The following is a 15214-nucleotide window of genomic DNA, read 5'->3' on the forward strand; positions in this document are numbered from 1 at the left end:
TTACTTCTTTCTAAAGGCAACATTATCTGGAAAAGTACCCTGGCTGACAGTGTAAGCAACCTTTTCAAATAATTTTACATAGCAGTTTGTTTTCCCTGTCTAGGCCCTGGGGTGTACATACTCATATGGAGAAGTTGTAAGAGGCTGCTCTTAGATGAAATAACTAGCTACTCCTAGTCTAATTTTTTCAAAAAAATATGTACTGAAACCTTGAAATTTTATGTTTAAATAACTTAATATTTCCTCTTTTGGTCTTGGCTACCAGAAGAATTGTAGAAAATGATATACTCTCCTTGTGGCAGTCCAAAGCTAGATTGAGCATCAAGGTTGAATCTCCTATGAATTATTTATATGCTAAAATATTCTAGTTATGTTAATGCCAAAATATAATGGTAATCTAAAATACTGTAAAGTATTATATTTCTGTGGAGAGAGTAAGAATAAAGCCCATTTTATTCAGTAAATAACCCATATATATGGTCCATATGCCTCCAAAAAGTAGATATTTCTAAGATGCATGTTTTGAATTATCATAATAGCAGTAAAATCACAAAAAAAATTGTAAGATAAATGTTAAAGTTACCATGAAGGTGCATGAATTACTCTTTGCAACATATGGTATTAGAACAACTGATTATCCAAATCCAAAGAATTAAATTGAATCCCTGCATCTCCCCATACATAAAATTTAACTCAAATGAATCATAAACCAAAATGCAAGTGATGAAACTAGAAAACTCTTATGAAAATATAAGACTAAGTATTCACAAACTTGGGTTAGGCAAGTTTGTTAGGTAAGACATTAACATTCTAATCATAAAAAATTATAGATTAGATTTCACCAAAATTAAAAATTTGGAACTTCAAATAATACCCACTACGTGGGATATTTTTAAAAAGTAGACAATAACAAGTACTAACAAGAATGAGGAGCTACTTCAGATTTTCTACTATCATGGCTGGGATGAACATGAAATGACAAAATCACTTTGAAAAATAAGTGCAGTTTCTTAAAATGTGAGGTACAAATCCAGAAACTCACTACTGGTTATTTACCCAAGAAAAATTAAAACATATGTCTATATACAGTTTTGTTCATGAATGTTCATAGTAGCATTATCAATAACAGCATAAAATGGAAATAGATAACAGAAAATGGAAAATAAAATATAGCATATTGTACAATGGAATAATGAAATAAGTAGTGATGAATTTTGTAACATAAGTGTTCCTCAAGGATATATTAAGTAATAAAAGTCATTCATAAAGGATAATATGATTAAATTTATATAAAATTCTAGCATAGGCAAATCTTAGAGATGAAAGCTGAGTACAGATTAACTAAGACCAGTGGAGAGAACATGCCAATGGACATGACATTACTTTTGGGGATGATAAAAATGTTCAAAATTAGATTATGATTTTGATTTCACAACTCTGAAAGTGTGCAATTAAAATAAATAAATTTTATTATGTGATATCTCAAGAATTCTGCTTAAAAATAAAATATTCTATTGCTATTATGAATCATTATATTTATATTTGTTGCTGACCTCTTGCTTTTTTTAATGTATTTTTGTTCCTACCATTTGACTCATCACAGCACAAGTATCAGTTTAGATTAATGAACACTGGGTATTGCTATTCTGAAAAGGGGAACTGTATAGGGTATTTCCATCACAAATAAAATGAAGCATAAGTGATGGTGCAAAGGTTATGGCATGAGATGATTTACTTCTTTGCAAAAGACATTCCTTTGTTCATTTGCTCTGTTTGTGCTAGCTATCCCACCACCATCAGCATGCATGAATTTACTGATGATATTCAAGGAGGAAAGCCCTTTATTATTTCATTACTGGGCATTCACTCAAAATATTTCATGAGCAGTCTCTTTAAAACATAGAAAAGAATTTGAGGTTGTAAGAAGAAAATGGATTTAGCTTCTTAGGAAAGCACAAGAAATTGTATTGTATCTCTTCTCCTGAGGGGATGAAATTCTCTCATACAGAAAGACAAGGAGTAACTGTAATATAGAAATTTGAACTCTATTTATATGATTTAAACTCCAAATTAATGCCCCTTTCTCAGGAAGTTTCTCATGCTACAGCTCACCTGATGAAATATATTTATATTTTATAAAAGAAATGATAGGAACCCCATAGGTTCTATTTTTTCACACACACACCCAAAAATTGTTTTGGTTCATTAATGCTTTCCTTATTTCTACTTTCCTCTGGAAATTTTTTCTCAGAACAATTTTTTGATAAATAAAAATATGAACACTGCTTATTTACTTACATAATTTTTAAATGAAATTAAAACTTAATTTTGTTTGATTCATGTATTGAGGAAATTCTTAAGATAAAATAGTATGGTTTATTAAAGTACCATAGTTATTTAATTTACAGCTATGATAGAGACAGAATATTTGGTAAATTATAATTGATATTACATTCCTCCATGAAAATATAGTTCATAGAATTTCTAAGGAGGAGACATTTTCACAATACATTTATTAGAAAATATCTGCTTAAGTAACAAACAACTAAGTTATTTAACTCAGATTGCATAAAGTTTCAAATATTTAAGTAGACAATCATTAAAAATATAGCTGTGAAGCAGGTTCATTTTGTACTGATTATCAACTTATTAGTTACACATAGGCAAAAGAAAAAACAGAAGCCTAGGATTCATTGTGAGCTGGTCTGAAGGCTCAGGGGTCACTAAAAAGGTGTAACACTAAAGGTAAATGACAGTAATAGCACGATCAATATCAGGGTTCTTAGTCTTTAGACTTCCAACATAGAGAGGCTGATATGATAATCCCACATAAGCCACAAGTCTTTAAAGAATTATGAAATGATTCTAAAATTGTTGACCCCTAGCTTCTGATGAAATCTCACATACAAATCTTGTCTGGAGAAAGCCACAGTTCCTTCAAATATATCCATTGAACTAATTTTAAAAATAGAAGTTTAAAATGAGAAGATTAATAAATACAAGAGCAAAATCATGAGTCAAAATCAATAGAAAGGACAAATAACAAATTTTTTAAAACCCAGGGATTTCAATAATGAGATACAGAGTCCATAACTTAGTATAAATATTTTTAAAAAGTAAAATATTGAATAAACATTGATTTTAGAGTAATATTGATAAACCCAGCTAATTCCCTCTTAATATTGGGAGCCATCTCCCCACAAATTCATGAAAGGCTTTACTATAGAATACTGCAATTTCTAAACTTGCCTGGAATGCCTGCCCGTGCCTTGAACTCACTCATGCCTGGCTTTCCCTAACCAGATAGCAACCCTCTCTGAAACTTTAGTGGCTCCTCATAAATTATGGCTCTCCCTGGCCAGATAATGACCCTCTGTGAAGCTCTAATGACACCTCATAAATTCTGATGTTGTGATCTAAATTTACTCCCTAAATGCTGATCCATTTAGACTATTAACCAGCCTTTGTGTTATGCTTGTCAAAATCCCATTATCTATAAGTTCTCAAGACACCCCCCCTTTTTGCAACTTTCTGTGCTACAAAGCTGTGCTCATAGAGAGCTGTGGGGCTGTCTTCTGTTCCCACAGGTTTCAGGAGAGACAGCCCCAGCTGGTTGGAAATACAAGCTTGCTTTAATTTGATTTAAATTGGAGTCAGTGGTCTTTTCTTTGCATTGTAGTTTAGCAATTGGAAGCCCCAGAGAGACCTGACTGAAAAAATTCTGAAGCCAGGCCTTCACTCGGTGACTTTGGACTGGAGAGCCACACTAGGAGGTGTGCACCTTGGGATGTTCCAAGGCCCCAGGGTGTGCCTTCAGTTTCTCGGATTGCTGGAGTTAACTGCCGCACTAAAACAATTAGCAAGCATTTGCTGGAGGAGGCCTCCATAGGTTAGTGGCACTTTTATAACATCTGGTATTTGGTTAAGGGAGATCTCATCTGAAGGCAGAGAGGTTGCCTGGTGAGGCACACAAATGACCTGTCCTCTGGTACTTGTTCAGTAAGGAATTCCTCTGGAAGGACAGTGAGGTAGCTGACAGGGTACTATGCACTCCTGTCCTGGAGCATTATCAAGACATGGCACTGGTCATCGGTTTTGGTGCCTGGTTCTTGTTTTTTCGTGTCTTCTTCTGTATTGTATTTTTTTTTCCTGCGGTTTGTTGTGTATTTTCATTAGTAAAAACGTAATACAATTGAACATCAAAATGGGTAAGAAAGCAAGTAAGCCTGACACCCTTTTAAGCTGTGTTTTAAAGAACTTTGATACAAATTACTTCCCTATGTAAAGTGGGATTAGGGAAGCAATATTTTCTTTTTTTTTTCCCACTAGTTGGCTGCCTTGAATACACCCACTGCAGAGGGAAATACCTGCTTGGGATCTAAGAACTGAATATCTTTCAAATTAACAAGTGAATCCTAACCTGTTATCGGATACCCTGGAAACCCCTACCAAAATTAACTCTTCAAAAATCCCTTTAAAACCCCTTGTGCCGTCAGATCAAGAGAGTCACAACCTCTCTTTTCCTTTTTCTCAAAACCCTGTCCTCATTATTGGAATTAATTGGGTTTGAGGACAGGAACCAAACTCTCAGTTACAAATTTCTACACCCCAGGGGTGGTGGTGCTCCAGAGGAGCTCCTGCTGCACTTTCTTGGGGAAGCCTAGGCAACTGCATGCTGAGGATGTAAGAAGAACTATTTGAGAGCTGACTACTGGAAAGTTAGGAAATATTGGAGCATTCTTGGGGTTGAACTGAACCAGAGGAGCTAATCCTGTAAGTAAAGGGAGGGACTCAAGGACTCCCAGCAGGTGCTGAAGCCCCTTTTGCTTTGGGAAACTCCTGTCTTCCTTCCCTGCAATGTAAGAATTGCTCCATCTCTGTCTACTTCATTCAGTTTTCCCTTTTTTAAGTAAAGTCGCCACATCAAAACCCTTGATTTTACTCTTCTGGTTTCCTGTCTGTGAGAACATCTGGTCCATTCGTGGGGACATCTATGGTGCTACTGGTGTAGGAATCATAATTAAATGGGAGTTGGAAACTTGGTGAGATTTTTTCCTTATCTATTCTGTCTGTTTTAAAGGTTCTGGTCTGTCAGCCATAGTTTGGAGCTCCTTTCTGTCTGTCTGTCTGTAATTGTGTCTTTGTTTGTATCTGTTTCTGGCCCTTTAAGACATGGGCAATAATATGCTGATGTTATTGATTGTTTCCTGGGAATGATCTTGGCTGAATTGGCTACCTATAGATGTAAATGTGTCTAAAAGATGATGTTTTACTTTAACAATCTGGCATATGAATGGGTTTTTGAAGCATTGTACAATCTTGCAGATAAAAGTTGGTTTGTCATAGATAAAATAATTAATAAGTAATCTTAACAATCAAAAACTGAGTTAAATGCAAAAGTGCTGCCTTAAATGCATAAGCACAGCAGTACTCTCAGGAGGACCCCTCATTTCCTTCAGCTCCTCTTTATCCTTTCACCACCAGTGCTGCTGTGCTACTTTCTTTCTTCCTGGAGAATGCTATGAGCACCAGATGGCTACTTAAATGCAGCTAATGCACCCACAACACTTTAAAATTCAGGTGAAAGTTTTCCCAGCCTAGGTGACTCTCAATCACCATTCAATACAGAGAAGGCATGTTGGACTCTGTCTGCCGAGGCCATTTCTTACTTTTCTGTCCAGGCCTAGAGAGCCATTGACCTGAGTACACAATGTCCCAAGTTCTGATCTGCCTTAGATTTGTGGAGGAAACCTTCACCAAACTTTACCCTCAAATATTTCTAGTATGCTTCTTCTGCTTCCCTATAAGGGACCAAAAGTCAATTTCCCCTTGAATAGAAATGCCAGCATTTCTGTTCTCACCTCTTACCTTAGACCTTTAAAAAATATTTAAACAGCCTGTTACCAAAAGGTTTACTCCCCCTGAGTTATGAGCAAGCTTCTAGAGCAAGATTTATCCTGTTTGTCACTGAAAGAGAAAGACAAAACCTAGGAATGGCCACACAAAGAAGTGAACCTGCTCAACAGCAAATGGCTTATCTTAGTAAGGAACTTAAAATCATAGCTTTGTTTCCAAAGTTAATAGAAAGTAAGTATCATAATTTTACACATCCAAACATGTCCAACTAAGGACTAAAAAAAAATAGTTAAAATGCCTTAGGCATGAGGTTTCTGCTCAGATTAGCAGTTTTCCCTAGCTCCTTCCAGACCTAAGCCAGGACTTCCATTTAAATGCAAATGAAAACTCAGTAGGAGACTGGTCTTAAACCCTAAAAAAAGGAAAGTAAAAGTTCTCTTTACCTGAACTTATATTACACTATACCAAAAAGTAAATTGTAGGATACTTTACTAATTAGTGGCTGGTCATTTTTTTAGGACTCTTGTTTTTTCTTAGAGACTGTATTTTTTGAGCTCATGATTTTGATCTTATACACTTAGGTTAATATTTTTCCAATCAGCCCTATTTTTACTCAACTATGGAGTTTTTAAACAGTGCAATGGAAGTTTTACCTGCAAAAACCTACAAGGCCTTTACTATTGTGTTATATGTTCTATGCCATGCTTCCATATAACATGTACATGATATGAAAATTGGCAGATATATAAAGAGCGCTCATAAAATTAAAAATTGGATCCAAGTACCTTTAATTCATGTGATTTAAAATGGTTCAATTTAAATTGGGTAAACAGATGAAAATAAATATGTCTTTAAAGTTATACTTAACTCACAAGTTTCTCTAGTGATCAAAAAAGTTAATTAATAAAATATAAATTATCTATAACATGTCTAATATTTCTTGGTTCTAGAAATTTTCTTCAACAAGGAAAATGGCTAATACTGTTCAATTTACTTCTCTGATATTTTGGTAAAATAGATTTGACATGGGATTACACATATTTATTAGTAATTTTTGTTTGTTAGATATCTGATTAATTTACAAGGTTAAAATACTAACTGTTAAATATACTATCAAGTACTCCTTCAATTCCATTGGGTAACATTATTGATGTTTTCATAAACTGATCAATGAAAGAAAGGGTTTAAAGTTACTTTGTCAGCACTAACAAGGTTTTACTAAAAATGTAAACTCGCAATGGGCATAATTCTATATACTTAAACATTATGTTTTCATAAAAAGGTAAACAAATGTAATTCTATATACAAAGGTTTATTGAAGATTTTTAAGTGTGAAGGCCCAAAAGTTTCAACTGCTTCTATTAAGAGTGATGTAAACAACATAAAGTATTTCTTTTTATTAAAATTAAATAATTTGCCTAAACTCAAAAGTTTACAAGGATTGTTTCATATTGTGAACAAAAGGAGGATAACAGATAAAAAAGAAAAATTAGAAGTTCTATATGAGTTGGTTTCATATATGTAAAAAAATTATTCAAGGCTATTTGAGGTTTTTATTTAAGGTCAAATGTTAATATACTGATATAAACCAAAGTTTAATCTGTATGTTAAAAATGAAGATTTCTTAAAACATTGATTTACCTCTAACATTATGTTTATTAAGTCTCATTTTTTTGAGCAAGTAATCTTAAAAAAATTAAAGATCATACAATTATGGTTAAACAACAACTTTTATTTTAAAATATTATAATGGCATTTCCTAAGAGCTAAACTTAATTAAAATAAAAACATCAAGATAATTCTGATGCTATTGCTATTTTTTTGTATATTAAATATGTTCATATCTTCCAGGTATTTAAGGTATAAGCTTTAAGAGAACATTATATCAAGCTGGTGTTCTTCAAACTACAGTTGTATGGTAATTTTGGGCTTGTAAGGATGATAAACTTTATTGAAGATTTATTTATACCATTTATTGTTCTATAACTGGACTTTTTATCACTAAGATCTAGAGTTTTATGTTACCTTTTATACTGGGGTGCAATTTAAATGTATTTTAAGTTAATGAGAACCTAAAGTATGTAAATGTTAATATTAAAAAACACAGACATTTTACAACTTTTCCACAAAGGTTAAAAGTTCTCAGCCTTTTTGTAATTCATGTCTTAAATGTAGTATCATACTGTGTTAGCTAATATTCATGTGACCTTAAACAACAATATATGTAAACTTTATAAAATGATATTTAAGAAACAAAAATCAACTTCAAACTAGAACACTTTTCTTAAGATCTATATGGATTTATAAAGAGCCCTGCCTTACCTGAGATAAGGCTCTGCTTCCCATCTTAATGAATGTCAGAATGACTGCACAGCAGGCCAGATCTCAGTTCATTTACAGTTGTATTGAAAAGATTGATTTTTGTTGCTAAGATTACTAGAATCTCAAATAGGGGTGATAATATAACTCAGTCAAAACTGAAGCTAGATAATACACAAACTAAATATGTTTTTACTTTGGTTAATTTTATTTTTTATTTTCCTTACAAACTGTCTAAATGTTGCTAGTTAACATTTTACAGAGTTATTTCTTCAAGAACACACAAACTGGGTTAATTTAAGATAATAAGCCATCACTTAAAGGACAGATAGAATAGACAGATCCCAATTGGTATGAGGTTACAGACATTAAAGTTAAAGCCCAGTATACTTAATATATGAGATTGGTGAGACTGACTTGCTAGATGTTTAAGATCAAGTCTTAAAAATTTAAGTTGAATTAAAAGGGACCAAGAACCAATATTTGGCTCTTGCCCTCTGATTCAGTGTAAACCCAGGGAACAGGAAACTTCTCTAAAGAGCTTTGCAACTCTGGGCCACATAACCTCCTGATCAGGGAGATTAATGAGACCCCTGGAGAACAGAAAGCCAATCTATGCACTTGTCATGAAGAGGAGGGTTATTGGAGAAGGAAACATCCCTAGTCCTTCGCAGGGAAGCCACACGGTCAGCAAGATGTGGACCCCTCCTAGAGCAAATGGCACTTGCACAACTAAGAAATTGCTCTCAAGTTCCCCCAAGAGTGACTCTCATGGAAACTCAGCTGACTCTTAATAATAGATAGAAACAAAAGTCAGTTTAACTTGCTTCATCTTAAACACCTAGGAAAACCAGTTAAAACCAAAACATACCCACTCCCAGGCATTTAAATATAAATAATAATAGTTAAATATAACTTAAGATATATACTTATCTTAGTCCCTAAAATAAGTAAGACTGGAGGCTACAAAGAGGGATTTTCGGGTAGGAAATGCCTGATAACTATTAAAAGAAACTATCAAGAGGAACTGCCAGAGTCAGAAGTTTTTAGTTATTTTTAGGTCTTCAGATATTCCTAACTTACATAGGTAGGTCTGATGTTTACTAGTATGATTATCCAGCCCTAAGTTACAGAAATAAAGGGTTCTCTACTAGACATAGAGGTCATACCAGCAAAATCTTACAAGATCATATGACATTGAGTAGCTTAACTACATCTCATGGAAATGAACATCTGAAACATTAAAAGTTAAATGTTGTGTTTACATTCCTGATAACTCTAAAGATGTTAAAGGTTTACATTCCTATGTAAAGGCCTTGTCCACTCTGGCCTTTTTATGAGGACAGCTTCTCAATCTTCACACCTCCTGGTGAAAAAAAAATATTAACTTCTGCCATCTTCATGTTATTAATTGACATGTTTCAGAGGTGGCAATATTTGTTCAGCACTCATGTTTTTGTTTCTCTTTCATAGAAGCACTCATCTGCACAGGACTTTACTACCTGTTCTTCCACAACCAGACTTTAATATGACCTGAACTCCCACATTGCTCTCTTTCAGCTCAGGAAAATGAAATATAAAAATATTAAAATTAAAAGTGAATGTTTAAATCATTTATCTTTTAAACAGATTTTTCATTGCTGTGACTTAAAATATCTGACAGGAACAGTTTTAGAGGAGAAAAGTTTATTTGGGTCCCACAGTTTTAGAGGTCTTAGTCCATTGATGGGATAAATCTGTTGCTCTGGGCCCGAGGTGAGGCAAAACAACATGACACATGTTTATTTTTTTTTCCTGTGTGTGGTAAGAATATATAAAATCTACTCTTAGCCATTTTCAATTGTATGATATATATTCTTAATAACTATTGTCACCATAATGCACTATAGACTTATTGAACTTAATTCTGCTGTGTAAATGAAAATTTGCATCCTTTGACTAAAATCCCTTCAATCTCTCCAACCCTCAGCTTCTGATAATCACCATTTCACCATGTTTCTATGAATCTGATATTGTCAGATTCCACAGGTAAAGTGATATCATGTACTAGTAGTTGTCATTATGTACCATATTTATTTCACCTAACAAAGTGTCCTCAATGTTCCTCTCTGTAGTCAAAAATGACAGGCTTTACTTCATTGCTATATAATATTCCATTGTATCATATGCCATATTTTCTTTATCCATTCATTAGTTGATGGATACATAAGTTGATTACATATATTGACTATTGAGAGTAATACTGAAATAAACATGGGAGTGCAGATGTCTTTGTGATGGGCTGCTTTCTTATCTCTTGGATATATATACAGTAGTGGGATAACTGGATCAAATAATATATATATCATTTTCTATTATGGATGTGCTTATTACATCTCACCAGAAATTTACAAGAATCCTCTTTTCTCTATTTTTCTAACATTTGTTTATGTTTATTATGATTTATATGTGATGTGTCCCGCAAAAGCTCATGCAAGAAAGCTTAGAAGTGAAATGGTTGTGTTATGAAAGGTTTAACCTAATCTGTGTATTCATCCCTTAATAATCCCCTAATAGGTATTAACCGGGTAGTAACTGTAGGTAGGTAGTGTGTGGCTGCAGGAGGTGGGTCATTGGGACATGCCTTTGGGGTATATGTTTTGTTTTTCTTTTGCAGAGGGGAGGGATATTCTCTCTGCTTCCTGGTTTAATGTCCTAAACTGTTTTTCTCTTCCATACTCTTCTACCAGGTGTCCATTATGATATTTTTAATTTTAGACACAGAAATATATACTTCAAAAATCTTGTCTAAATTATTTTATTTTAAAAAGTATAATTACTGAAATAATATGCTATAAAATATATGTAATAATCTCACCGTTACTATCTAGTTCTAAGTAAACTTTTAAGACAGGAAAATTTTTTATTTAAATAATTACTTTAATGCATAATAGTCACATATTGAATTTTATTCCTAGTGGTTCACTATGCTAAAACATCCATTAAGTTTTTTCCTGTGGTGGGGGGCGGGCACTGGGGGGACTCAACCCAGGGGTGCTTTATTACTGAGTTACATCTCTGTCCCTTTCTATTTTTTTTTAATTTTGAGATTGGTCTTGCTGAGTTGGATCTCATTAAATTGCTGAGCCTAGACTCCAAATTATGACCCTTTTGCCTCAGCCTTTACAGAAGGTGTAATTCTAGGCATGTGCCATTGTACCTGGCTTTCTTTTTCATTTTGAAAAGTATCAGTATTAAATACTTAAAAAAGTGGCATAAAAATTATTCTTGCACAGTGGTTTTCATGTTAATGAGACCTCATGCTGATTCTTTAAATATTGAACTATTATACATAATAATTTAAATATTAAACTATAATTAAATCAATATATTTTGTTTATATAGACAATGCTTCATTATTTCACTTGCTTAACATTACTCTTGTAATATCAACTAGATAACAGGAAAAATATGGGCCTCAGTAGACATACAAATTATCCAAAACCACAAGAACAAAAAAGACATAAATAAAATGTAAAAGTGAACTTATTTTGTTACAGAGCAAGGTCCATTCACAGAACCAAAGTGGTCACCTGTGATCACCTGCTCTTTGCAACCCACAGGAAAAAATTCAATCAAGCCACACATGGTAATAGTAAGCAGCAGTTTATAAGGGAAATTAAAAAACTAAAAGGGACATTGTTAAGGGGAAACAGGTAGAGAGTGGGTCCTCTCAGAGAGGAGAGGGATGGTGCAACACCCGATACTGCCCTTCAGTTTTACCAAGTGTCTCAGAGAAATTTCCAGAGATTCCTGCCCAAGTTCAGCTTTGGAATTTTAACTGACAATGGGATTGCACCAGATTTCCTAATCTCCACTGCACATGCTATTACCCACAGGCATGCAGGCAAAACCCAGGGAGGTGAAATTTTACTATTATAATGACATGCAAAATTTCCAAAGGCAATTCTGTGTCACAGTGGCCTATGCTGACATGTTCCAATTGCAACTTGTTCTTACAGATTCTATGGTTGGTGGGCTTTACTTCTAATAATCCTGTCCTGAGTTCTGGAACTTTGGCCTGCATAAAGATTACAAGAGTCACCCCTTGGAGGGTAACTTGCTGTCTTTGTGTTAGCAAGGAAGTGCCTTTGGGCCACATTTTTTCCTACAGATAAAAGGTTGCTTGCTGAAGAATGTAACATATACTTTTGACATAAGCCAGAGCAGGGCCAGAGAGGCCCTAAGTAAATTACTTTTTAAAATAAAGCACTGTTTATAGATTTATCCCTTTAACTTCAGATTTCCACTGATCATGTCTGCCTATTACCTATCAATTTCATCAAAAATTAATGCACGTTTATATATTACTGTATTGGAATCATACATTTAGAATCCAGTCAGGACAGATGGTACCATTTACTCAGAAAAGAAGCAGAAATGACTTATCATCATTACTTTGAAATCAGTGAAAAGTTAACAGTGAAAAGTTAACATGAAGCTAAAAAATGCTGCTTTTCTGGGAATGTTAAAATTATACACTGTAAAGAAATGAACACAAATGGATAAATAAAATTAATCTATGAAATTACCTAGAAACATTTAAAATTTGTATAAGGTATATATTAAATCTCCAGAAGTTTTGATTAATAATTAAAGAAAATTAGTTTTTCTCTGAAAATAGTCAAGATAAAGTACAGATGATCTTTTTCAGAAATAGCTCTTAACTATCTAAATCTTTTGAAAAGTTTAAAGTAAAACAAATCAGCTCTAGAGAAAGTTATGGGATTTTTTTTTAAATATTAAATTTTACTTACCTCTATTTAATGTAAGAGTTACAGAATATAAAAATGCAACCTGTCATGTATTGTCAGTTGTTAAATACAAATCAGAAAACTTGAATCCCAAAGTATTAGATTACCAATAATCACTCTACCACATGACTTTGTAGATATCTGAAACACAACTATATTTGTGACTTAAAAATAATTTTTGTTTTTAAAATATATACCAATCACTAGGAAAATATTTGATAATTGGATAACCATTGTATAAAAGGAATATTGTAACATCCTTAAAAAAAAGTTCACTTGACTTTTTTTGTAAGTGTACCCAAATTACTACAGGTGATTGTTCATTGAATTTTCACTGTTTTTTAAGAACATCCCTTTGTATTCATTCTGCTATCAAAATAATTTGAATCATTTCTTTTATGCTGAGACAGTTACTATGATCTGTAAATATTTTTGCAAATCTCTCCTGATACACCTATGAAAGAATGTATCTCTATTATGATCCCCAGAGTGACATTGTTCAAGCATAAAGATAACCATGCACAGATTCATAATATAACTTTCGAACAGCTTCGTAATATAACTTTCAGTTGTTTTCCAAAGCAGTTATATCATTGCAGTCCAACATCAGTGTAAGAGTTTTCTTTGATTCACATTCTCTGAAAATTTTGAAATTTTAATTTTTGCCATTCCAGTTTGTGTCAAAAATGCTATGACTCAATGACTTTGATTATCACTGTCATGACTTCAAATCAAGGGGAAAATAATTTCTGTTGTTGATTGACCATTCTTCTCTTCTCTTCTATAAAATGTTTATTATTCTGCTGGCTAATGTTTCTATCAATTAGTTTACTTTTAATAAATGCATAGTTATTATTATGCATTGTTAGTTATTTTTTAAATAATGATTCTCTGAGGGTTACACATTATGTATGAAAAATGTCTTACATGCAGAGTGTAGTATGTGTTCATTTCCTTCTTTGTGTTTTTAGAAGTATAGTATTTTAACATAATATAGTATATTTAACATAATATAAGTATTATTTTTAATGGTTGATATGTTTATTTCTCGTTTAAAAATATTTCTCATCTTGAATTAAAAATATTTTTAATATTAGTAAATTAGTAATGTTAGTAAAAAATTTTTCTATATTTTCTTCTAAAATTGTTCTGTTTTTCATATACCTCCTTTTCTTTTTATGTGGGTCTTTCACCTTTGACTTAAGATTAAATCAGTCCATAGTTAACATATCAAAACATATAAATAATTATTTTGACATATGTTTAAAATACAAGGAAAACTTCACAGGAACACAAATATAGTAGTCCACAGATTCACATCTATTGCCTATTAACAAACACCATGCTTTCTTTTAAAGTTCTTAGGCTTAAGTTGCAAAATCCAATGGTAAATTTGGGGCCAAAAAGAGTGTAAGTAGCTACAAAACTCATAGTCTACTTTACGGATGCTGACCAAAATTAACATAAACAGAAATTAATGTGTAGGATTTAAATATAAGGCAGACTTAGACAGAAAAAACACTTGGTAATTTGGTAATACTCTTCTATGTGACTCTTGAATAAAATAAACAATTAACATCACAGTTAAACAGATGATAGATTTGGGAACATTTTATATAAAAGCTCATTTTAATAAAAATGTCACTTAATATTTAAATGAGAAAAAAGGAAAAAAACAAAATCTGACAATCAAGAATTTAGAAAATGAGCAATAAAAACTCAAGGAAATAATAAGTGTATTAAATAGATAAAGTTTAATTAACATATTAAAATTAGACTTGATAAATGAAGAATTCTTCTGGTAATGAAAAAACTAGGCAATAAACAAAACCAACCACATCAGTACTGGTAGGAAAATTTGAGACACACACAAAAATCCCCGCACTTATATTTCTAATATGTGAATGCATAGTTGTAATAGACATACTCAGCAATGTAGCCAAGCCTCTTTTGGACTGCTGATTCACATATTGAGGAATATTATGACAATAAAGGCCACATAAATACTTGTTGACTCTCTCCTCTACAAAAGTGATACATAAGAAAAACAATATTACAGTTTTCTAGCATAGAAGTAGAATCTCATAGCAAAAGCCCAATATCCCCAATAGCTCTGCAGGGAGAGAGAAAGAGTAACCATCATGAAATACACCATAGACTTCTCGAAAACAGAGAATGTGACTGTGCAGGGAAAGGACTCTGCCAAAGCCATATCCCATCTGTTGAAAGGATACTTCCCAGACTCT

Source organism: Callospermophilus lateralis, unplaced genomic scaffold (assembly GCF_048772815.1).
Source record: "Callospermophilus lateralis isolate mCalLat2 unplaced genomic scaffold, mCalLat2.hap1 Scaffold_143, whole genome shotgun sequence".
NCBI lineage: Eukaryota > Metazoa > Chordata > Mammalia > Rodentia > Sciuridae > Callospermophilus > Callospermophilus lateralis.